This window comes from Pleurodeles waltl, chromosome 10, assembly GCF_031143425.1.
Source record: "Pleurodeles waltl isolate 20211129_DDA chromosome 10, aPleWal1.hap1.20221129, whole genome shotgun sequence".
In the NCBI taxonomy this organism is placed as follows: domain Eukaryota; kingdom Metazoa; phylum Chordata; class Amphibia; order Caudata; family Salamandridae; genus Pleurodeles; species Pleurodeles waltl.
Window position 1 is genome coordinate 132,473,902 of NC_090449.1, and position 25,889 is coordinate 132,499,790.

The following is a 25,889-nucleotide window of genomic DNA, read 5'->3' on the forward strand; positions in this document are numbered from 1 at the left end:
TCAGGGTGGGGAGGGGCAATTGCTGCTAAGTGCAGGTGGGAGCTTTGCACTAAGTTTGAAGTGTGCAATGTCCCATTGGCTGGCTGTCACATGCGCACTTTAAACTTCTCGGACAGCTGGGTTAGAGAAAGCACAGGCCTCCAGGGCACTAAAGAGCACTGAGAGAGGCTCCTCCCTCCAATCCTGACGCTTCTCTCATTCTGGTTACCAGCATGAGAACAGCCCCAGAATTGGGTAGTGCAGTTTTCTGGGGCTGGAGCTTCGAGGAGAGAAGACACTGGAGCGAGGATGACGTTGTGGCAAATCAGTGAGGTCAGTGTCATTTTTTTATTATTACATTATTACACTTCTATCCTTATGTCCTTTGATCCAACCGACACTCTAATGCTTTTCAGTTCTGTGGTTAGTTTCTATGACAAAACCCTTCCTTTATACTTATGTTAAGTATTTTACCACACCACTGTTACCTTCCCTTACATTGTTATTCTCAGGGCATGTTCTCTCTCTCTGCAAAGGATGCTGACAAAACTTAGATTTTTATCACCAATAGCCTTTACTAACCCAAAGCAAATAGGGGGTCATTCTGCATGACCGCCGGGGCCAGGGTTGGCGGGAGCACCGCCAACAGGCTGGCGGTGCCCCGCAGGGCATTCTGACCGCGGCGGTTTTGCCGCGGTCAGATGCGGAAAACCGGCGGTCTCCCGCCGGTTTTCCGCTGCCCTTCAGAATCCCCCATGGCGGCGCAGCTCGCTGCGCCGCCATGGGGATTCTGACAGCCCATACCGCCATCCTGTTCCTGGCGGTTCTCCCGCCAGGAACAGGATGGCGGTATGGGTTGTTGTGGGGCCCCTGGGGGCCCCTGCAGTGCCCATGCCAATGGCATGGGCACTGCAGGGGCCCCCGTAAGAGGGCCCCACTTTGTATTTCAGTGTCTGCTTTGCAGACACTGAAATACGCGACGGGTGCCACTGCACCCGTCGCACCTTCCCACTCCGCCGGCTCAATTCTGAGCCGGCGTCCTTGTGGGAAGGCTCTTTTGCACTGGGCTGGCGGGCGGCCTTTTGGCGGCCGCCCGCCAGCCCAGTGCAAAAGCCAGAATACCCTCCGCGGTCTCACGACCGCGGAGCGGTATTTTGGAGGGGGGAACTCTGGCGGGCGGCCTCCGCCGCCCGCCAGGGTGAGAATCACCCCCATTCGCTCTACTAGCCCAAGGCTCTGTGAGGTAGGTCAACATTTTCATCAACTTAGAACATCAGCTTTTGCAAACACATTTTATGGATTTGTTTATTGCAATCATTTGGCACATATCTTATGCGCCCAGGTCTAAAAGTCCTGGGGAACTTACGTGCCTGACAAACACGCTTTGCAGATCAGCATATTCCAACTTAATTGTATCAAGCACATTGCAGAATAAATCAGCACCAGTTATTGACCCTTCTTCAGGTAACCGTACATAGCAAACTGAGAAGTGCGGTTCACTTATTATAACGTTCTTATTCAGCAAACAGGGGATTCAGGGCAGCGAGTACCGGAGACAAACCAACCGATTGTAATAGAGAATAGACCTGGTACATTGAGTTGTGGTCCCAAGACTGAAAATACAACATGTACTTTGTAAGTTAGTCATTAAATCTTATTATTAATGCTTGAATTGTATTAAAGATGTATGAGATTGAAACTCCATGAGAAGATCCCATATAATAAGCTCGGTCGGAGAGAGTCTAGCAGTTCAGCTGATAAAATGGAAATCCAGATTGCTCACAGACCTCCAGTGAAGGACTGAATCTCAGTCCCTACCACTCATTGATGCAAAAAATGCCTAAATTAAGAGTATTCTATCTAATGGGGTTGGAAACTATATACACGGTGTATTATATGTTCCCGAAGAAATGACTGATGTGCGAGACAGGATGATCCCTGGAGGAAGGAGAAGCAGACTGACATATTAATTGCAGCATACTGTTTGCATGAATTAATGTAATTATAAGACTGGATGATTTGTGAAACTCAAAAGAAAGTTTTAAGTCAGGGTTCACGAGTGTGGCCTCCTGGATGAATGCCAACTCCTCGCTACTGAACGCTGATGAAACAGAGGTGGTAGTTTTTTGTAATCCATCGACTTGGGCAGACTCATGGTGGCCACAATCTTTAGGAGCAACCCTCACATTTGTCGAAAAATCTTGCAATCTGGGCTTTATCTTGGACAGCAAAAAAGCTTTCAAGCTGCATGTATCCAAACTCTTTGTCACCTTCTGGTACACCATGAATATACTGAGAAAGATTCTTCCCCTCATTACAGATGAGCATAAACAACAACTCGCTGAAGCCCTGGCCAACAAGCGACTTGATTACTCCAATGCACTATGGGGGTCATTCCGACCCTGGCGGTCCATGACCGCCAGGGCGGAGGGCAGCGGAAGCACCGCCAACAGGCTGGCGGTGCTTCCTGGGCGATCAGAAAAGGGGAGCCGGCGGTTTCCCGCCGGTTTCCCGCTGGCCCAGGGAATCCGCCATGGCCGCGCTGCTTGCAGCACCGCCATGGGGATTCCGACCCCCTTCCCGCCAGCCTGTTTCTGGCGGTGTCCACTGCCAGAACCAGGATGGCGGGAACGGGTGCCGTGGGGCCCCTGGGGGCCCCTGCACTGCCCATGCCAGTGGCATGGGCAGTGCAGGGGCCCCCTAACAGGGCCCCACAAAGATTTTCACTGTCTGCTTTGCAGACAGTGAAAATCGCAACGGGTGCCACTGCACCCGTCGCACACCTTCAACTCCGCCGGCTCCATTCGGAGCCGACATCATTGTTGAAGGGGCTTTCCCGCTGGGCCGGCCAGCGGTCTTATGGCGGCCGCCCGCCGGCCCACTTGGAAAGCCGGAATGGCCGCTGCGGTCTTTTGACCGCGGAGCGGTCTTTCAGCGGGAACCGCTTGGCGGGTGGCGACCGCCGACCGCCGCGGTCAGAATGACCGCCTATATCTGTAGCTTCCAAAATACACACAAAGGAAGCTGCGGGTTATTCAGAATGTAGCAGCTAGGCTAATCCTTAAAATATCAAAAAGAGAGCACAAATCTCAATTGAGAAAAGATGCACTTTCAAAGGGCTTTGCTACTTTCACAAAGCTGTGCGCTCAGAGAAGCATGGTGAGCATTACATCTTGGCTCTGTTTCAGAGATGTGCCCCAACCGGAGCACTACACGTTCTAGTTAAAATGCCTACATTCAGGAATGCCAGGATGGAAAGTAGGGGGTTCGCAGTTGTGACAGCGAAAGCATGGAACGCTCTGCCCTTCTCATTCGCAGCCGAAAACCACCCGATGCCTTTCAGCTCTTGAAGCGTTTTTAATTTTAACCGCTCCGGCTCAGATGTATCCAGGTCTCAGTATCAGCGCCAGTAAACCTTTGGATAGCTGTGTTCTTAATACAACCTAAACTTCGCAAAATGCACAGAACATCCTGATGGTCAGATCTTGGAACATCACCAGTGTGTTCAGTAGAATGGAAGATCCCCATTGCGAACATTTTCTCAACTAATCTTTGACCATCTGGTTCCAAGAAACGTGGTCACTAACCCCAGCATTCAAATATGGCCCTGCAAACCACAGTAATCGTACAGCCAAAGGTCTCGAAGGCTTCTCCTCTGATGGCTGGGAGCCTGGATAAAAGCAGCTTTAAACTCTCAGGATATTGTAATAAACTCAAACTATAATGCTATCCGCTTTGATGGAATAGGGCTCTGGCTTATTATCATTTGTATTATGAGTACATAAGAAAGGGGAGGGACACCAGGTGCCAACTGAAGCCTCTGAACTGGATAGACTGATGTTTAGACTAATTGCGAGATTTAAGTGACTTGCAATTTGCGAGTCACAAAACCTGATGTCCAACAGTATCTCAGACACTGTTTGCAAATTGTAAATGGGTCGCAAGGGACCTGCCCCACTAACATTCATGAGGCAAGTCATAATTAGTGACCCATTTGGGAATGGCCGCACACACAAAGATGTCTATGACTGCTTTTTAAATAAAGCATTTTTTTAAAATACAGCCTTAAAGGAAAATGGAATGCATTACAAAAAAAAGGAAAAGTGTCCTTTTCATTTTTTCAGAGCAGGCAGTGATCCCTGGGGCCACTGCCTGCTCTAAAAAAATGTTGGCACCCCTATTCACAAAGAGGAAGGGGTCCCTTGGGAACCTCTTCCCGTTTGCAAATGGGTTACCACCAGTTTGAAATGAGTGGTAACTGCAATTGTTTCCTGGTCACAAAACAATCATTCATTCCCTTACGAGTCGCTATTAGGAAGGGACACCTCTGGCACACCCCTTCCTAATAGTTAGTTGCTAAATCTTTTTGCGTTTTGCTAATAGGTTACTGAATCCCAAAATGGGGTTTTGTTCATAGGAGAAAGCATTTTTTTGGTCACAAAATTCTGGGATTCCAGGCTATTTCTGACCAGAAAAAGCTACGTACTTATGGCCCTAGATCTCAAACCATAAGAATATGTAGAGTCCTATTTTTGTATGAAAGATTTCAACACACTCTGAAAAAATGAGGAATTTGTCCCACTTGCCAAATAAGAAAAGGACACTTGTGGCATTACTAAAACAAAAAGAAAAAATACCATAGAATAAGGAAGGCTAGAATACAGCTATCAGTGACACTTAGCAATTAGATGGATCTTCAGGGAGGGAGCTACATCAGACAGACACTCAGAAAGAGGCACATTTTCATTCTATCTGGTAACTGGGAGTAGATTTGAAATAGTGACATCTTTGTTGGGATAAGATGGTTATAAGGAGGTGGAAATCACCAAAGGTCTCCTGTTATGTTCTGCATATCCGCCTACTATGAAAAAGGCTAACAAAATGTTGACCTTATTATTGTGCTGTTCCTCGAATGCGGATTTATCTTAAATAAATGAAAGGCAAGGTGAGTTTGGAAAAAGAGAACACTTGGTTTAATTAAACGCAGCGGCTGGGATAGCACAGTACAGAATTGGGTCTGATGACTGTCTCTCAAAGTTACAGAGTTCTGAGCCTCATTATACAGACTTCTCCAACAGTCATAAACATTTTTATGCATTCTTTGGAGAAAGGAATCCGGGCCTAATCACGGAGCTGTAAATCTGGCCGTCTGATAAAGTGAGCAGGTGGGTCTCGACTTTGCATGGGCAAAATGTGAGCCAGTAGGTAACGTCCAGATGTCTGGTATGGAGAGCCCATGATCACTGCGTGTTGTAAATGTGTTGGGTTCTGATTGGCTGAATGTTCCTAACTTCACATGGCATCTCACTTTTATGTTTTTTTTGGGAACGTGCACCCCTCCGACAAAATGTGTTTTATTGAGGGCCCATCTTCTATGACTATTGGGGTGGCGCTGCCTATCTGAGGGATCGATCTGGGTTTTTCCTGTTCGTGAGTTTGTCTACAGGGTGCATGTCACCCCACCTGTGATCTGTCTATCAGTTGCTTTAGACCTAGGTCGCAGGACTTGCCTGACCATGTATTTCTGACTTGGGGTAGATGAGGTCACATCGGGTGGAATCAACAACAGTAAAGCAAATTTGTTGTGATGTGCACAGATATCATGGCAGACTTTGACATTGTTTTTATCCATATCAACATCCCCCCCTCTAGTTGAATTTTCAGCTACATTATCCACCCCATACTTCATGACAGTCACATTATTAGGGGTTTGACGTGTATCTGTTGTGTCTACTACTATTTCTTTAGTTACTTGCATTTTACCTAATTTGAGGACTGTGTTTTCACCGCAAGAAACCTCCAATTGTAGGAAAGAACACAAAAACAGCACAAGAATGAGGATCGGTAGCAATGACATGCACAGTCTGATCACACACTGGCGGAGCCATGAAATAACTAGTTCTGCTCTGGTGCACCTACTTCGTTCCTCATGTCAGCTTGTAGACGATTCAGTGCTTGGATGGCAGAAGTTAGTGTTCCATTGTTCAGGTCATTACGGGGGGTAAATGTACCACAGGATGCACCGATCTTGGTGCACACCCCACCCACAATTACGGTGATCAAGTCCAACACATATCGATGTTGCATCACCATGAGGTGGATAGTACCTAGTTCTTCCCTGATAACGTTTAGGCCACATTTAGTAGCATTGATCACTTTCAGCATCTCCCACATGGTTTGTTGCAACCAGCGGGTGTTGTCTTTTGTCTGTTGGGTGAAGAAGGGTATGGGCCCTCCCGCGTTTACTTGAGTGTCAGTGAATAGTCTGAATTCTTCTTGAATGTCCCTGTGCATGTCTGGTACATGCAATAGTGCTTCACAATTCTCATTTGTGTCGAACTGGATCGTCCCTTTGCCTCCGAAACACAAGGACTACCATGTATGTTTCCATAAAATTAGTGGTTCCCCTCCAATCACGTGTACCTATCTATCTCAACAGCCCAGATTTCCTGACATGAGGTATCTATGCTGGTATTCACTCCTCCCCATGAGGCTCGTTTCTCCCTATATCCTTGAGTTGGATGGCCCTAAACAGGAATTTCATATCTGAGGACCCTTTGTTACTAAAGAAGACTGCCCTAGACATGCTAAGGGCCACCCTGGGACCACAGACGGAAGTAGGAGCAGATGTGTTTGTGCAATTGTGTGGTGGTTTTGCTAGCTCCAAGAAAGTCTGTGGGCCAAACGATGTGCTCCCCTACAGTGCCTCACCTGCACATCCTGTCTAACTCAGTTTGAATATCGCTAAACTCGGTGTAAAGGTACATGGTGGTGGGATTGGTCTCATATCGACTGACGTTTACTACCACCCAAAGGGGTTCCTCTCTACGAGATTGTAACTTGGCCCTGATCCTACATAGATACAGATGAGTGAGACATTTTGCTTTCTCGGGGGCTATTTCTAGGATAAATAAAGTTTGTCTGCGCCTACAGCGTATGGTGTCAGTGAACTGTCATAGCACGGTCCGGCTGATGTCTGGGTGTCCGCGGCTGTCATGTGCTGATACCATGTGTTTGGTAAGAGTGCACAGCGCAATGCATGCAGAATACTGACATTAGGTTCAGTACAATTGTAAGTGATGTGGGAAAGACCCCTATGCAAGCGCTGAAGAAGTGTCAAGGTAGACTCCATGTGACTAGGCAGATTTCTGGCTATGGACAAAAGCGGCCACACCCACAGCGAACAGAAGGCATGCAATGGTACAAACATACATAACATTTGGAGTTTTGCAGGTCTCTGGATGACTTCCTGGGGAAATATCTATGGTGTTCTGGCGATCAGGAATGTTTCTGCTCTGGCATAATGCTGCGGTCCCGGTGGTGTCCTTTTTCTGGAAAAAGAGTTTTAGAAGAATGTCTGTAAAAAACAGACCAAAAACAGCCTGTGGTTTTGATCTTGTACACTTGAGTTCTGTTGCGGTCCTTGAAGTTGTTGCTCAAGAGCTGGCGGGCCAGCAAGGTGGTGCACTTGTGGTTTGGTCACAGACCTGTTGGATAAGAGCTGTGGGTTGTAGATTAGTTTTAGAAAAACATATATCATTACTAGGTCTCTGAAGATCCATGTGCCTTTCTTTTTTACGTATGTTCTGTTTATTTACTTTGAAGGTGACTATATTTGGGGCAACTATTTTAGGGAGCGTGTTGTTTTAGTTATGGATTGCCTGAATTTTATTTTGCGGGCCATTTGGTCCTCTCCTTTTGACATGATGGAGTAGAGTGTTTCCACGGGGTGATCTTCATGGGACTATTCATTTTTCCTAATTATTTTCATAACGTGTGTACTGTGTCTCCTTTACCAATGTTTTACCTATGCGGACGGAACCTTTTGACCTACACATGCATATTGCAATGTGAAAGGAAAGGGGTGTGTTGCAATTTGGATGTTGTTAGTTGCAACATGTTCTGATGACACATGTATGTCCCTCTAGTTCCTGCACATGGCATGCACTGAGGTTCTCCCCAATGGACTTAGGTGTCTTGGCTATGGCCTTTTTCTGGAATCTTTGTTTTGGGCAACTTTTTGCGGGTCTTTGGGCCCCTCCCTAGATCTTCATGTGATGCTGTTTTTACTGCAGTATGCTGGAGTGGGGCGGAGACCTTTGACCTTTGATGTGGTAGTGACTGGTATCGTAGCTATTGCTTCCTCAGGTGGTGTGTGAGGCCTTATGTTTCGGATAGTCAGCCTGGACGCAGCAGTGAGCGTATCCGTGCACCTTGCATGGGGCTGTGATGGTCATTTACAGAATCCCTTTTCCTCCTGCCACCCCCTCTCCCTCAGATCCAGGATGTTTTGGATCTGCCACCCTGGTTGTGACCAGAGATTTCTACCTAGCGATATGGTACTCTTGCTGTTTTTGAGGGACATGATCTGATGAGCAGTCTTTGGATGCTTAGAAGCCTTTTGGGGAGAGGAGGAGGCAGATCATTTGCTTATGATGGGGGTCAGGTGTGCGGCCAGGACTAGTAAAGATTTGCCTGATTGTGTAATTATCTGGGACGGCTGATTGATCTGGGGAACTTCCCTACTTACTTGGTGCATTGTTGTTACTTTGTAATCTGTCGAATTTGTGCTTGGACCTCAAAGTTTTATGGAGACATCATTATCCCAAGTGCACTTAAGACGACCTGGTTGCCAGCACTGGAAGATCGCTTTGTTTTGGAAGTGAAAGGGGGCCTCCATTAGCTGGATGCCTGTTGTTGAAGAATGGGGCACTTTCGACTTGTAGCCCGTTGGTAATGACTTGGATGAGGGGACCTGGTTGCTTTCTTTTATGCACTGAGATGTGTTCCACCCTGCCCCCTTGTCAGTCTGTCCTCCCCCAGGCTGTGGCCAGCCAACCCTGCCCTGAAGGACTAGCAGCAGAGAGGGGCCTAGGCCCCTGCAGGCACCTGAATGGTGGCCTCTAGTGCAGATTTCTGATAGACAAAATGTACAGCAGCCCTGAATTTTTTCCCGAGCGCAAGTAAAGGTGTGAGTTTTCTCTTAATGCTGTCACTAGTCTTTAATTTTTTTGAGGTGAGTTTTGAAGTGGGTATGATGTGAATGGAAACTTACTGGGGATATCAGACTAGCTGCATACTTGGATTTTGTGATTGTTTAAAGGCACTACCTTCCCAGGCAGTTACCCCTGCCTGCCGTGGCTGTGACCCCGGTCCTTGCTGTGCTTGGTTCTCTGTCTGCTCCTGCTGTTGCCATATGTTTGGCTGCCTGTTTTCCCAGCGGCTAAATGGAGGATGCATTTGGGTAAACCTGGGCTTGGTTTTTGTGGATGGAGATATTGCAGGGACTGGCCTATGAAATGCCTTTAGGTGGCATCAGTTGGCCATGCAGCCCATTCTGTGGCAGTAGTTGCTGTTAGACTTGGCATCCTTGGCGTGGTCTCCTCTAACTTTTTGCCTCTGTTTCCCAGGTTTGTCGATGTATTCTGGGCTCTGTTTTGCTGTTTTTGTTACTCTGGGCACTTTACCACTGCTATCCAGTGCTAAAGTGCAAGTGTTCCTATGTGAAATGTATGTGTAAATGACTTTCCATGATTGGCATATTTGATTTACTAGTAAGTCCCTAGTACAGTGCACTAGAGTTGCCCAGGGCCTGTAAATCAAATGCTGCTCGTGGGCCTGCAGCACTGGTTGTGCCACCCACATTAGTAGCCCTGTAAACATGGCTCAGATCTGCCACTGCAGTGTCTGTGTGTGCGGTTTTAAACTGCCAATTTGACTTGGCAAGTGTACCCACTTGCCAGGTGTGAGAAAACAGGGCTGATTGCAGAGGCCCCCTAACTTTTTGCCCCCATTTTCCACTTTATGCTGGTGTTTTTCTGACTCTGATGGTGCCCTGGGTACTGCTAACCAGTCCCAGGGCCTGTGCTCTGTGTAAAATGGATATGCAAATTAGGCTAATTATAATTGGCTAAGTTAACCTACCTATATGTCCCTAGTATATGGTAGGGCATGTAGGTTTAGGGACCACAGCATAGGTGGTGCACCCATAGGTGCACTGCTGAGGTGCCCAGTGTCATTTTAAAGGCAGGCCTGCCTTGCTGGCTGCTTTTAAATTAAAGTTATATGCAAATTCGACTTTGGAATTAAAAGTAGTTCCAAAGTCTTAAACTACCTTATTTTTACATATAAGTCACCCCTAAGGTGTGCCCTATGTGCCCCTAGGGCTGGGTGCCATGTAACTATAAGCAGGGACTTTATAAAAATAGATTTATAAACCCTGGTGAGGTAAAAACAGCCAAATTCGTTTTTCCCTCATTGAAGTAAATGGCCTTCATAGGCTAGAATGGGGAGACTTTGTTTTAGATTTTAAAGTCTCCTTAAAAGATGCATACCAAGAATTTGGTATCAAATTAATTGTTGTAATAAATTCCACAACTTCCAGTTGTTGGATTTAATATAACTTGTTCAGGTAAAGAGTTTTAGACTTTACCTAAAAAGTTGCCAATTTCAGCCCTGCATTGTTTTTGCTGCTGTGCTCTGATTGGCCAGCCTGCAGCAGCTTAGTCAAGCTGCCTTGATGAGGTGTGAAGTGGCCTGGCTTCACACAAAGGAATGTGCTTGTGGGAGAGAATCTCCCCTCAGCAGATGGTGAGGCAGGAAGGGGGAGGGATGCCAAACTGGTCTTCAAAGGCAGAGAAGGACATTTGGAGCAACCAGCAACACCCCCACATCCTGCAACCCCAGACAACTAGGTGCCCCCTTGATTAGATTAGGAGAGGGCAGGAGAGGGGTGTGTTTATGATTTTTAGCCGCACCAGTGGGTGGGCTCAGCCAGATGTAACCTCCAAAAATCAGATTCAGCCATGTTGGATTTTTAGAGAATGTTGCCTTCTGGGATGGATTTTTGCCACACTTCCCAGGAAGTGGTCATCACAGGGGGACGACCCTGTACCTGATTGGAGAACCAGGACCCCCCCTGCTTTTCACCCAGGAGCAAGGATAAAACTGGCAGACCTGCACCCACACCTCAGATCCCTGCCAGATTTCAAGAAGAAAAGAACTAAAGGAGAAGAAGGACTGCCCTGCTGGACCCCTGGCCTGCACCTGGAACCTGCACTCAGAAGGACTGCACCAGCTGCATACATGGGCTTCACCACAAGAAGGACTTTGCCTGGCTTCAACTGGTTCAAGGAGGGACTCCCTGTTTGCTACAGGTGAAAAATTGCTATCCAGAGTCCCCCTGCACCAACTCCTGAAAAGTGACCAGCTGACCACTGTCCAGTGGCCAAAAAGGAGTTTGCGCCAGGTGCATTCTGGGAGTTGAAGTCCGCACCCCCCAAGGACCATCACAGAACTTCTGGACCCTTGGGGTGAGCTGTGGACCCCAAAAGAACCTTAAAAGAACATCTGGGTGAAGCCCCAGAAGTTTGGAGAAGATTTGCGAATTTTTGTAAAAAAGCTCCAGAGAGGGACCAACCCGCCGCGGAAATTCTAGCCGGCTTGCCTCAACCGCTACCCGCCCTGACTTGGTGGTTCGTCCCGGTAAAGAAAAATCTCAGAAAAAGAGACTAAGGTGGTCATTCTGACCTCGGCGGTAAAAGGCGCCTACCGCCGGTCAGAAATCCTCCATAATCCCGCCGCGGTCGCGGAAACCCGCCACGGTCATTCTGACCCGCAGAAGGCAAACCTCCGAAAATCCGACCGCCACAACAGACCGCCAGACCAGCGGTCGGCGGAAAGGTGGAGGTGACAAAACCTCCACCGTCACGCCAACAGAAATACGCCCATGCCATTACGACCCACGAATCCACGCGGCGGTCATTCAAACGCGGTATTCCATTGGCGGGACACACCGCCGCGGTCAGAATACACACAAACGAACAAAACTCAGCCACATTGGACGATTTGAATCCCACACACCTGATACACATACACACACCACTCCCACACACACAATACAATATAAAACACACACCCACATCACCCACAAACCCCTACGCTAAAAAATTCGTAAAGAAGGCAAGAGCGAGACACCAGCATCCAAAAAATAACAGCCACAGCCACTCAACACCATCACCCACACACTATCCACACACAAAACAACACACACCACCACACTCAACTCACTTAAATACACATACTCCACCCCACACATCATACACACCACCCCATGGCACCCCAAAGACAACCCCGCTTCACAGACGAAGAACTCAGGGTCATGGTGGAGGAAATCGTTCGGGTAGAGCCCCAGCTGTTCGGCACACAGATACAATACACCAGCATTGCCCGGAGGACGGAGCTATGGCAGAGGATTGTCGACAGGGTGAACGCAGTGGGACAGCACCCCAGAAATCGGGAAGACATCAGGAAGCGATGGAACGACCTACGGGGGAAGGTGCGTTCCATGGTATCCAGGCACAACATCGCCGTGCAGAAGACTGGCGGAGGACCCCCACCTCAACCCCCACAATTCACATCATGGGAGGAGGAAGTCTTGAACATCCTGCATCCTGACGGCCTCGCAGGAGTCGGCGGAGGAATGGATACTGGTAAGTTGAAGCTTCAATACTGCTTCCCCCCCACCTGCATGCCAAATCAGACCCCAACCCTCACCCCCATCCTCGAACCCCACCCTCACCCCCACCCCCATCCTCACCCCCACACTCACCCCCACCACCATCCTCACCCCCACCACCATCCTCACCCCCACCACCATCCTCACCCCCACCCCCAGCACACCTATTCCCCGCCAATGTCTCACCATCACAACCCACACATCCCAAAACCTAGGCCTGCATGCGTCCACTAAGCATGGACACCCATCACCAAAGCATGCCCAATGCATATACACATCCCCCCCACAAGCCACCCTCACCAAAGCCCCCACACACGAATGCCAGCACTTGGGGACACGAGAACCCACAGATACACCCATATGCCACACATTGAAACTATAACCATACCTCTATACCCCTGCAGGACCCGACCGTCAACACACCGCGGCGGAGGGGCCAGAATTCTCCACACCCCCCACCCAAGAGGCCGTCAGCGATGACAGCAGCTATGTCGACCTGGACACCGATGACCAGCCCGGACCATCGGGGACCTCTGGACAGTCGGTTCCCCTCACACAGGCCCAGGCCACTACAGACCCTAACCCCTCTGGGAACACCAGCACAGCTCCCACCCAGCGGGCCCATGCCTCTGTCTCCAGGGCGCGTCAATCTGCGGTGTGTCTACCACTACAGGGCACCCAGGATAACCCACCACCCCAACAACAACAGGGACCTGGGGGCAGTGGTAGTGGGCACACCGGCCAGGGGGCAGAGGCCCAGGGAAACAGGGGAACTCGGAGGGCAGCTGTGCGACAGGGGGGGGAGGAGAGGCCCAGGGAACCCACTCTCCACGAGGTCCTCACCACCATCATGGGAGCATACAACCGCTCCCAGGAGACGATGGCGACGGTACTGGCCCGGTTCCAGGAGATCCACGCACTGCAGGAGGAACACTATCGGGGGTACAGGGAGGACATCAGAGCCATCAACACCACCCTGGTTACCATGGTAGGGCTGCTGCAGGACCTCGTCAACACCAGGGCGGACACTGAACAACACCCAAGGGCCCCTGCCACTAGCCTGGACCAAGAACAGCCAACCACCTCCGCCGGCGCTAGTGGACAGGAGGCCCCCGCACAGCAGCAGCCCACCAGACCCCCACCTCCTGCAGGAGAAGAACCACCCCGCAAGAGGGCCCTGAGATCTCGCAAGAAGACAGAGTAGGATGTCAAGACCCCCGCCAGCAATGGATACCACCTGATGTCATCCCACTGTCCCACATTGTCACCCTGTCCATCCTTGAACTGCCCATGCTCCATCTCTCCACAGGCCTCTGGACAATGCACCTGTGTGACTGTTACTCTGGACTCTGCCATGGACATTCCTTCACCATAGCCCCCACCCACTTGAAACCACCCATCCCATTTTGAGCACTTAAATAAACACCTATTTTGCACCAAAATATCTGGAGTCTGGCTGTGATTTCAATAGATTGTAATTGACATGACAGTGCAAATATGTCCTTGTACATGGTGAAGTCAACAAACAGCTGCCACAAAGCTGTAGTCCATGGGGAAACGAAGCACAGGACTCGTAGTGGGGACCCCAGATCTGAAATAGGGAGGGAAAAGCCAAAACTCAGTCATCATACACTGGGGCAAATAGACAGGCAGCAGAGATGCAGGAGAGTAGTTAACATTTACTAAATTATCTTTGAAATGTTACCTGTGTCCTATTGGAAGTACTGTTCAATGATTCTGTCCCTGTTGTCTGTTTCAGCCCCGTCGTCTTCCTCCTCGTCACTCTCCTCAGGTTCCACCGCTGCCACAACACCACCGTCTCGACCATCCTCCTGCAGGAAAGGCACCTGGCGACGCAAAGCCAGGTTGTGAAGCATGCAGCAGGCCACGATGATGTGACACACCTTCTTAGGTGAGTACATTAGGGATCCACCTGTCATATGCAGGCACCTAAACCTGGCCTTTAGGAGGCCAAAGGTGCGTTCGATCACCCTCCTAGTACGCCCATGGGCCTCATTGTACCGTTCCTCTGCCCTGGTCCGGGGATTCCTTACTGGGGTCAGTAGCCACGACAGGTTGGGGTACCCAGAGTCCCCCACTAGCCATACACGGTGTCTCTGTAGCTGTTCCATCACGTAAGGGATGCTGCTATTCCTGAGGATGTAGGCGTCATGCACTGACCCTGGGAATTTGGCATTTACATGCGAGATGTACTGGTCAGCCAAACACACCACCTGGATGTTCATTGAATGGTAATTTTTTCTGTTCCTGTACACCTGCTCCCTGTCTCTTGGGGGAACCAAAGCCACATGGGTCCCATCAATGGCACCAATTACGTTGGGAATATGTCCAAGGGCGTAGAAATCACCCTTCACTGTAGCCAATTCGCCCACCTCAGGGAAAATGATGGAGCTCCTCACGGATTTCATCAGGGCAGACAACACTCTGGATAACACCTTCGAAAACATGGGCTGAGACATCCCAGAAGCAATTCCCACGGTTGTCTGAAATGACCCACTTGCCAAGAAATGGAGTACTGACATGACCTGCACCAGAGGGGGAATCCCTGTGGGTTGGCGGATGGGGGACATCAGGTCGGGCTCCAGCTGGGCACACAGTTCATGGATAGTGGCACGGTTAAGACGGTAGGTCAGGATAATGTGGCGTTCTTCCATTGTCGACAGGTCCACCAGCGGTCGGTACACAGGAGGATTCATCCGTCTCCTCGCCCAACCCAGCGGACGGTGCATAGGAAGGACAACATGGAGCACACAGTCAAGCAACCCACAGGTACGTACTCACAGCTAGCACAGTAAACGATTCTCTATGCAGTGAATGGCGTGTCTGAGTGGCTATGCAAGGCCTAGGCCTGTGTGACGCAGTTGAAATTGAGCCATGTGGGCCCTGGAAATGGCGGCTGCCTGACCTGTGAAGTGTGACAATGGGATGTGAGGTCAATGCGCTGGCGTGGCACACCGCGGCGGGCGGCGGGCCAAGACCGCGGCGCCAAGCCGCATTGGTTAACATTGAAGCCTATGGGTTTCAGGAGCCAATGGCGAAGGGCGCCGGCGGTGGCGGGACGCACCGCCGCGGTACGCACCGCCGCGGACGTGACCGCCATTTTCTATCTACTTATCCACTTGCGACTTGAACTTTCACAGGAGAGGACCTATACTGCAAGTGTTGCTGTGACCTCGGTCTGGAAGGGACAATGGCTGCTGCACCTGGGGAAAGGGCCCCTGCCTTCACTGGAGAGGAGTTGGAGAAACTTGTGGATGGGGTCCTCCCCCAGTATGCGCTACTCTACGGTCCTCCAGACCAACAAGTGAGTTTAATTCTATCTGGATTTGGGGCCACTGGCTGGCTTGGGGGCCTGGCGGGGGGCCTGGCGGGGATGGGGGGCATGTTGGGCCTGGCGGGGGGCATGGCGGGGGGCCTGGCGGGGATGGGGGGCATGTTGGGCCTGGCGGGGGGCATGGCGGGGGGCCTGGCGGGGATGGGGGGCATGTTGGGCCTGGCGGGGGGCATGGCGGGGGCCTGGCGGGGATGGGGGGCATGTTGGGCCTGGCGGGGGGCATGGCAGGGGGCCTGGCGGGGATGGGGGGCATGTTGGGCCTGGCGGGGGGCATGGCGGGGGGCCTGGCGGGGATGGGGGGCATGTTGGGCCTGGCGGGGGGCATGGCGGGGGGCCTGGCGGGGATGGGGGGCATGTTGTGCCCGGCGGGGGGCATGGCGGGGGGCCTGGCGGGGATGGGGGGCATGTTGGGCCTGGCGGGGGGCCTGGCGGGGATGGGGGGCATGTTGGGCCACTGGCAAGGAAAATGCTGACAAACTTGAACGTGGTATTTCTCCCTCCCTGTACGTGTCACATAGGTCCGCGCCCATGAGAAGATCGGGATTTGGCGTGCCATCGCCAAGGAAGTCCGGACCCTGGGGGTCCACCATCGACGGGGCACCCACTGCCGCAAGAGGTGGGAGGACATCCGCCGCGGGACCAAGAAGACCGCCGAGTCTCTGCTGGGGATGGCCTCCCAACGTAGGCGGGGTGCCTGCCGTCAACTGAGCCCCCTGATGTTCCGGATCCTGGCGGTGGCCTACCCTGATTTGGATGGGCGCGTGAGGGCAGCACAGCAGACACAAGGGGGTGAGTACAAGCATTATCTACTCTGTTGTCGCGCAGTGGAGGTGTCTGGGTGGGGGAGGAGGGCTGGGGGTCCCCCTAGGCCAGGGCGATATCTGTAGGCTGGGCACCCCCGTAAGCCCCTGTGTCCCCAGCCACCACCCTCAGTAGTTTGTCAGTACAGCCATCCCTGGGCCGTGTCATCCATGGGTGCAGTTGTCAACTCTAGGCGTGTAGGGCATGTTCCACGGAATGCGTAGCGGACCCCAAGTGCGCAACTTAGTGCAGGGGGCATCTGTGTCTGTCATGTCCGCTAACTGTACCGGAGATCCATGTAATCAATATCCCTTTATTTCTCTCTCCCCCCCCCCTTTTTGTTTGTCTTTCTGTGCTTGTGTGCATCAGCATCATCAGGCGGAGGAGAAGTGGCATCGGGGCAGGAGGGAGCTGCATCTCACATGGCCCAGGAGGGCCATGCCACAGAGTCAGACTGGACCAGTGAGACGGAGGGCGAGGGGAGCTCCACGACGGGGACGACTGGAGCCTGCAGCGACACGGACACGTCCTCGGAAGGGGGCTCCCTTGCGGGGGTGGCACCATCCGTGCCCCCCGCCATTACAGGTACAGCCGCCACCCAGCGCACCATCACCGCCCTCCCAGCAGCCCCTCAGCGTTCGCCCCGTGCCCGCTCTGCTAGGAAGCCGGGCATCTCCTTCGCCCCAGGCACCTCAGGCCCTGCCCCTGTTACCCCCGCTGCCCTCAGTGAGGAGGTCATTGACGTCCTCCGAACGCTCATTGTTGGGCAGACTACCCTTCTGAATGCCATCCAGGGGGTGGAGAGGGAGGTTCATCGCAGCAATGCGTACCTGGAGGGCATTCATTCGGGTCAGGCTGCCCATCAGCGATCGTTCCAGGCTCTGGCCTCAGCACTGACGGCAGCCATTGTCCCTGTCTCCTGCCTGCCTCTACTAACTCCCTCCTCCCAGTCTCCTGTTCCTCTGCCTGTCCCACCCACACCATCAGACCAGCCTGCACACACCTCAACACCCAAGAGAAGCTCATCCAAACATAAGCACCACAGATCACGCAGACATTCACACACGCAACATTCCGATGCAGACATGCCAACAGTCACTACCACCTCTGTGACCCCCACCTCCTCGTCTCCCTCCTCCCTCCCTGTGACGTCTACACTCACACCTCCATTCACCTCACCATCAGCCAGTGTTTCCATCACCAGCACACCCCCCACTCCAGTCCGCACACGTGCAGTCACCACCCCCACTGCCATTTACACGTCCCCTGTGTCCTCTCCCACTGTGTCTGTCACCCCCTCTTCCACACCACACAAACGCAGCCACCCACCCACCCAACAGCCATCCACCTCACGACAGCCTATCCCTCCTGCACCTGCACCCAAAGACAGCAAACGTGACTCACCTACAACCACATCCTCTCCCTCCACTCCCATTCCCACTGTACCTACCACTCTCCATTGTCCCAAGAAGCTCTTCCTCGCCACTACTAACTTCTTTCCTGACCCTGAGCCCCCCCCTCCTTCTCGTCGGGGTAAGAAGAGCACCTCAGCCACCACCAGCCCTGCAGCCCCCTTGACAAGGGTGCAGGGGTATTGGAGCCCGCCAGCCCGCATGTCTGGATCTTCGCCCAGCAGCAAGGGGACAGCCAGCCCACCCCCTGGGAAGAGGAGCAGAAGGCGGAAGGGGCGCCGCAGGAGCCCGCCTTCTACATCCCCCCCGGACACCACCCAGAGACAGTCACCAGCCACAGCTCCAAAGGGAGGAAAGGGCCACAGGCCCACGACTAAGGAGGGCAAGGGCAGCAAGTCGGAGAGGTCAGGCAGCAGGCCTGCTGCCCAGGAGGAGCCCACAACCCCCATAGCCGCTGCCCCGGGAGGAACCGGCACAGCTGCCCCGGGAGAGCCCACCACCCCCATAGCCGCTGCCCAGGGAGGACCCAGCCCAGCTGGCCAGGAGGGCCCCACCACCCACAGCCCAGGTGGGCAGTGAAGGAGCACCATCCCCGCTGCCCAGGAGGGCACCACCAGGCAATTAGCAGTTGGCCATAGACCGTCCGCCGTCTCAAGAACCGCTGAACTGGGCCCTTCAGGGCAAGGACCGCTAAACTGGGCCCCGCCGTCTCAAGAACCGCTGAACTGGGCCCCGCCGTCTCAAGCACCGCTCTGCTGGGCCCCGCCGTCTCACGCACCGCTCCGCTGGGCCCCGCCGTCTCAAGAACCGCTGAACTGGGCCCTTCAAGGCAAGGAGCGCTGAACTGGGCCCTGCCGTCTCAAGAACCGCTGAACTGGGCCCTTCAGGGCAAGGACCGCTGAACTGGGCCCCGCCGTCTCAAGAACCGCTGAACTGGGCCCCGCCGTCTCAAGCACCGCTCCGCTGGGCCCCGCCGTCTCACGCACCGCTCCGCTGGGCCCCGCCGTCTCAAGAACCGCTTAACTGGGCCCTTCAGGGCAAGGACCGCTGAACTGGGCCCTTCAAGGCAAGGAGCGCTGAACTGGGCCCCGCCGTCTCAAGAACCGCTGAACTGGGCCCTTCAGGGCAAGGACCGCTGAACTGGGCCCCGCCGTCTCAAGCACCGCTCTGCTGGGCCCCGCCGTCTCAAGAACCGCTGAACTGGGCCCTTCAAGGCAAGAACCGCTGGCCCTTTGGCAGACGTGGCAGGGCAGGATCTATCTCGGGCAGGGCTGCAGGATGTCCTCTGGCCAACTTGCCTCCTCCAGTGGCAGTGGGGTCTGTTATGGACTGTTTGGACTGTGGCTTTGCTCTCCCCAGGATAGCCCAGTGGGCAGGCCACCCACTGTATGGACTGTTTGGACTGTGGCTTTGCTCTCCCCAGGATGGCCCAGTGGGCAGGCCACCCACTGTATGGACTGTATGGACTGTGGCTTTGCTCTCCCCAGGATGGCCCAGTGGGCAGGCCACCCACTGTATGGACTGTATGGACTGTGGCTTTGCTCTCCCCAGGATGGCCCAGTGGGCAGGCCACCCACTGTATGGACTGTATGGACTGTGGCTTTGCTCTCCCCAGGATGGCCCAGTGGGCAGGCCACCCACTGTATGGACTGTTTGGACTGTGGCTTTGCTCTCCCCAGGATGGCCCAGTGGGCAGGCCACCCACTGTATGGACTGTATGGACTGTGGCTTTGCTCTCCCCAGGATGGCCCAGTGGGCAGGCCACCCACTGTATGGACTGTTTGGACTGTGGCTTTGCTCTCCCCAGGATGGCCCAGTGGGCAGGCCACCCACTGTATGGACTGTATGGACTGTGGCTTTGCTCTCCCCAGGATGGCCCAGTGGGCAGGCCACCCACTGTATGGACTGTATGGGCTGTGGCTTTGCTCTCCCCAGGATGGCCCAGTGGGCAGGCCACCCACTGTATGGACTGTATGGACTGTGGCTTTGCTCTCCCCAGGATGGCCCAGTGGGCAGGCCACCCACTGTATGGACTGTTTGGACTGTGGCTTTGCTCTCCCCAGGATGGGCCAGTGGTCATGGAGTCCCCTCGTGGATCTGGCGTCGTGTACTCAAGTGGCTGAGGTGCCCCCCCTTCCCTTCCCCCTGAGGTGCCTGTCCTATTTTCTTTCTGATGCCCCTGCAGTGTTCTCTCCGTGGAGTTCTTGTCGTGGGACTGGGCCTTGCCCCTTTGCACAGGACCCCTGTGATCCACGGACAGTGGTTGGACTACATTTAGTAGCTGTATATATTTTGTACATAGTTTATTTATTTATTGGGATTACTGGTGTACATATTTCAATATATCTGCCCGTTTATGATCTCTTCTTTTGGTCTTTGCATTATTTCGGAGGGGGGTGGTTTGTGGGTTGTGACAGTGATCTGTGGGAATGCATTGATGTGTGTGTTGTAGTGGGTGTGGGTGGGTGGGTGTGTGCCGGTAATCTTTTCCCTCCCCTGTGTCGTAGGTGCAGTACTCACCGATGTCTTCCGCGCCGCCGGGCGTGCTCCTGGTATATGAGCAGGAATAGGAGTGCGGGGATGACCTGCAACTCTGGTTCCATACTGCCGGAATCTCGCGTGGAGTGCGTATTGGTGAGCGTTTTCCCGTTCGTAGTCTGTTTCCGCCGTGTTCTTATCGGCGGTGCTCCCGCCCCGGAAAAGGTGGCAGATTGGTGGGTCGTAATAGGGTGGGCGGTACATTGTCTGCCGCCTGGCTGTTGGCGGGAACCGCCGCGCTGTTTGTTTGTACCGCTGTGGCGGGCGGAGTGTTAAGTTGGCGGGCTGTGTTGGCGGTTCCCGCCAGGGTCAGAATTGCATATTTTAGACCGCCGGCCTGTTGGCGGCTTGGCCGCCGCTTTATCACCGACCGCCAGGGTCAGAATGAGGGCCTAAGTCCGAAGGTAAAAAGTTGACCGGGACCTCCCAGCCATCGTATCCGAGAAGGGCTCCACAGACGTCGGATCAAGATCCAGGTTTACCCCGGTCGAAGGATTTTCACCTCGAAAAAACGACTAAGTCCGAAGGTAAAAATCTCCACAGAGGAATCCAGCATCGCGTATCCGGACAAGGGCTCCAGGAGGTCGGATTCGACTGGCAGGTTCGTCCCGCTGAAGAAAATCTTCAAAATAAAGACTAAGGCCCTCATTCTGACCCTGGCGGTCTTTGACCGCCAGGGCGGAGGACCGCGGGAGCACCGCCGACAGGCCGGCGGTGCTCCAATGGGGATTCCGACCGCGGCGGTAAAGCCGCGGTCGGACCGGCACCACTGGCGGGCTCCCGCCAGTGTACCGCCGCCCCATTGTATCCTCCACGGCGGCGCAGCTTGCTGCACCGCCGCGGGGATTCCGACCCCCCCTACCGCCATCCAGATCCCGGCGGTCCGACCGCTGGGATCCGGATGGCGGTAGGGGGGGTCGCGGGGCCCCTGGGGGCCCCTGCAGTGCCCATGCCACTGGCATGGGCATTGCAGGGGCCCCCATAAGAGGGCCCCTACATGTATTTCACTGTCTGCTGCGCAGACAGTGAAATACGCGACGGGTGCAACTGCACCCGTCGCACAGCTTCCACTCCGCCGGCTCGATTCCGAGCCGGCTTCATCGTGGAAGCCTCTTTCCCGCTGGGCTGGCGGGCGGTCTGAAGGCGACCGCCCGCCAGCCCAGCGGGAAAGTCAGAATTACCGCTGCGGTCTTTCGACCGCGGAACGGTAATCTGACGGCGGGACTTTGGCGGGCGGCCTCCGCCGCCCGCCAAGGTCAGAATGAGGGCCTAAGTCAGAAGGTAACTTTTTAACCGAGGCCTCCCGTGACTTGTAGCTGAGCAGGGCTCCATCGCGGTCGGCCTGAAACTTTGACTTTGCCCCGGTCGTGGTGCAACCAGATGACCCGATTGGCGCTTTTTGTTTCTAAGCACTAGAAAAATAATAATTCTTTAAAAATTCATATCTCCGGTTCCCTTTATCCGATTTTATTCGTTTTTGTGTCATTTTAAAGATAAAAATATAAACTATTTTTATAAATTGGTTTTGGATTTTTAAACTGTTTCCTGTGTTTTATTTAATTACTGTTTTGTGATATTTGAATGCTTTACACACTGTCTCCTAAGTTAAGCCTTGACGCTCGTTGCCAAGCTACCAAGGGTTGAGCTGGGATTAATTTACTGAGACCTAACTGTACCTAAGTGGAGGTTGGTGGCTTGTTGCTAGGTGTAGGTACCTACCTGCCCTTACCAATAACCCATTTTCCAACACCAGGCCTAAACGTTCCCTTTTTATACGTGGAAGGCACCCCTAAGGTAGGCCCTAGGTAGCCCCATTTGCAGGGTGCAGTGTATGTAAAAGGTGGGACATATACTTATGTGGTTTACATGTCCTAACAGTGAAATTCTGCCGAATTCGTTTTTCACTGTTGCAAGGCCTATCCCTCGCATTGCATTACATGGGGGCTGCCTTTAAATATTATTTAAGTCCAGTTTCCTTTAGGGAGCAGATAGAAACATGGAGTTTAGGGTCTCTGAGATCACAATTTAGAAATACATCTTTTAGTGAAGTTGGTTTTTAGATTGTGTGTTTGAAAATGCCACTTTTAGAAAGTAGGCATTTTCTAGCTTAAACCATTCTGTGACTCTGCCTGTTTGTGGATATCCTTTCTGGGTCAGTTTGACATTTGGGCTGTTTGCACCTCTCTCTGGACAGTGACACAAAGGGAGCTGGGATGTGGCCTGCATATCCTGATGAGCCATCTATGCTGGGAGTGTTCACTTACACCTGAAAGGGCTGTGCCTGCCCTCACACAATGCAGTCTCGAACCCTCTGGTGTGTGTCTGCGGCCTGGCCTGAGCAATGCAGGATCTTACAAACAAGAGAGACTTTCCTTTGAATTTTACCTACTTCAAAGGCAGAAAGGGGTATGAGAGGAGCACCCAAAACCCCTGAACATTAGATCACTTCTGGAATCAAGTGGAACCTCTGCCAAGGAGAAGAGCTGAGGAGAAGTGCTGCCCCTTCCTTTGACTGTGCTTTGTTGGGCTATCCTGCAGTTGCTACTTCTGCCTGTGAAAAGGGACAAAGACTGGACTTTGTTGTGCATTCCTACTTGAGAAGAATCTCCAAGTGCTTGACCTGAGCTTGCCTCCTGTTGTTGAAGTCTCAGGGCCATCAAAGACTTCCTCTGCCAGCACCGGGACTCTCTACTGAGACGCCTGCCCTGCCAAGTGGTGCCCTACCCAGTTCCTGGGCCCTTGAAAGGTGAAGTTGGCAGACAAAAACTGAAAATCCAACACCGACTGCCGTGCAGGGAAATTTTGGATGCACCTTCCATAACGTGGCTGATAAACGACGCACCGCCAGCTTCGGGGCTGAAATCAACACTCCACCTGCATCACAGCTGGAAGATTGACTCAACACAGCTGGAGAAACGATGCACAACACCTGCTAACGGAGGCTGATAACGATACAAACCCCATGCAATGGGGTTTTCTGATACCGTGAGACCGGATTTTCCACTCATTGTCCCTGGGGGTCAAAGTCAACCTAACTCTAAGTAGATCCAAGGTGCCCTGTCCTGAAATCCATGCATCGCTCTCTTGCGGGGGAAAAATGCAACATCGCCGACCTGACCGGAGAAGGAAACAATGCACAGCCTCACTTTGCGAGTAAGGAATCAACACATCGCTGACTTTTCTGACACAACAGTTTTCAGTAGTGGAGAAGCAGATATGGGATAACGGTTTGTGAGAGAAAGATAACTACTTCTTCATACTCACATTAAACATTTAACGAGACATAGCATTTCAACATGAAATCTAATTGCAATAGTTTATCAGCACCACAACATCAACAATCCATCAATAGAAAACCACAATGGAAATTAAATTAAAGAAAAGAGAGAAAAAAAGTGACCAAAAAAATGATGCCTTTATCCAAAACATCCCTTAACTCACTCCTAGCACATGCTGCCTGATGTCTAACGAGAGGCTTTACACAGTACACAGGACTAAGTGAGCCCGATAGTCTGTCAATATTGGCTCAGGGACAAAAGATAGCAACAATTTACACGGAGAAGAAGGAACATCTCAACAACTACAGGCCCTCCATCAAGCACAAGTTACACCTAATCTCTAAGGTCTAAATCTTTCCCTAACGTCCAAATTACACCCTATATCACACCCAGGGTCAAGCATACCATCAGTGTCACGCCCAGGGATCCAAGCGGTGAGGCCTCATCCGTATGTCACACTCAGGGATCACGCGTACCATTTGTATCACGCCCAGCAGTCCAATTGATACCCTGTCTCACACCCAGGTTTCAAGCGTACCATCTGTATCACGCCCAGCATTCCAAGTGACTAAAAAACACTTTGGCCTTCCCTAGCATTGTGTTGACTATTGTAAAAAGGTGACCTCTGCTGGTTCACCTCCAAGGCTGCCTTTCGACTACTCAGTTCGGATAGGTGAAATGTGCAAAATGTCAGATTTCTCACAGTGGCAGGGCACTCAGGTCAAATTTTTATGCTTCTTCTTAGTTTGCCATACGCCAAATGCTAGGAATAAGGATCAGATTTATCCAGGATGGACCTCCGCCTGGCGGATTCAGCATAACTTTCAATCAATTGCGGGATCTGCTCACCTCTTTTTGTTGCCCAGGTGTCAATCCATACTCATGAGGTCCTCTTCCTTTGGCTGCTGTTTGGTTCAGAAAAAAACAATCTGTACTATCTGGCTTGTTCCTGAAATGTGGATTTACCTTAATGAAATGAAGGATAAGAGGCGTTTGGCAAAACAGGACCAGTTGGTTTAATTAAACGCAGCGGCCGAAAAAGCGCAGTACAGAATTTGGGTCTGATGGCTGTCTCTCAAAGTTACAGCATTCTGAGAGCCATTATATACAATTCTCGAAAGGTCATAAATTAATTATATGCATTTTTTGGAGAAAGGAATCCAGGCCTAGTCACGAAGTCGTAAATCTGACCATCTGAAAAAATGCACAGGTGGGTCTCAACCTTGACTGAACAAATTGCGGGCCAGTAAGTAACATGTCCTGCATGGGGACTGCGTGATCACTGCATGTTGTGTGTGTGTTCTCTTCTGATTGGATGTGGCATCTGAATCTTATGGTGTTTTGGGAATGCGCACCCCTCTGGCCAAATGTGCCTTATTGGGGCCAATCTACTACAACTATTGTGGTGGCGTAGCCTATCTTGGGATCAATCTGGGGTTTTCCTGTTTGTGTGTTTGTTTACGAGCTAAATGACGCCTCACTAGTGATCTCTCAATCAGTTGCTTCAGGCCTAGGTCGTAAGGACTTGCCTGACCGTGTATTTCTGACTTGGGGCTGATGAGGAGGTCACATCGGGTGGAATCGTCAACAGTGTTGCGAGTTTTTTGTTATGCGCACACATATCATGGCGAACATTGACATTGTTTTCATCCATATCAACAGTGCCTCTCTAACATCTGCAGGTAACCTCAGGTTGGTCACAGAATGCTGACAAAATTAAGCTAAATTACATAGTGCTTTCAAGATGAATTGATTTTGTGACCTCTTCATAGGAATCTGCTTAAAGCCAAAAAAGGATCTTGTGAGTTCGAAGTTGAAATTAATGAGCTCCATGAGGATTGTGGGAGGCACTTGCAATAGAAGATCAAACACCATTTTATGAACATTGTATCTTCACCGTAAGTGCACTTTAGAGCATTGTGGGTCAAAGGAAAGTTGGCCTTCTAACCAAACCGCTAGTATGTACATACGACTTGCTAGATTTTCACAGTTTGTGAATCTCCACCAAC

At 52.0% G+C, this 25,889-nt stretch overlaps 1 protein-coding gene across 1 annotated transcript in view; it reads left to right on the forward strand.

Moving 5' to 3' along the window:
- Window positions 1–25,889, forward strand: part of LOC138261215 (cytochrome P450 3A21-like) — a 425,990-nt gene that overhangs the window by 166,421 nt on the left and 233,680 nt on the right. The gene's annotated exons all lie outside the window — the stretch shown is intronic.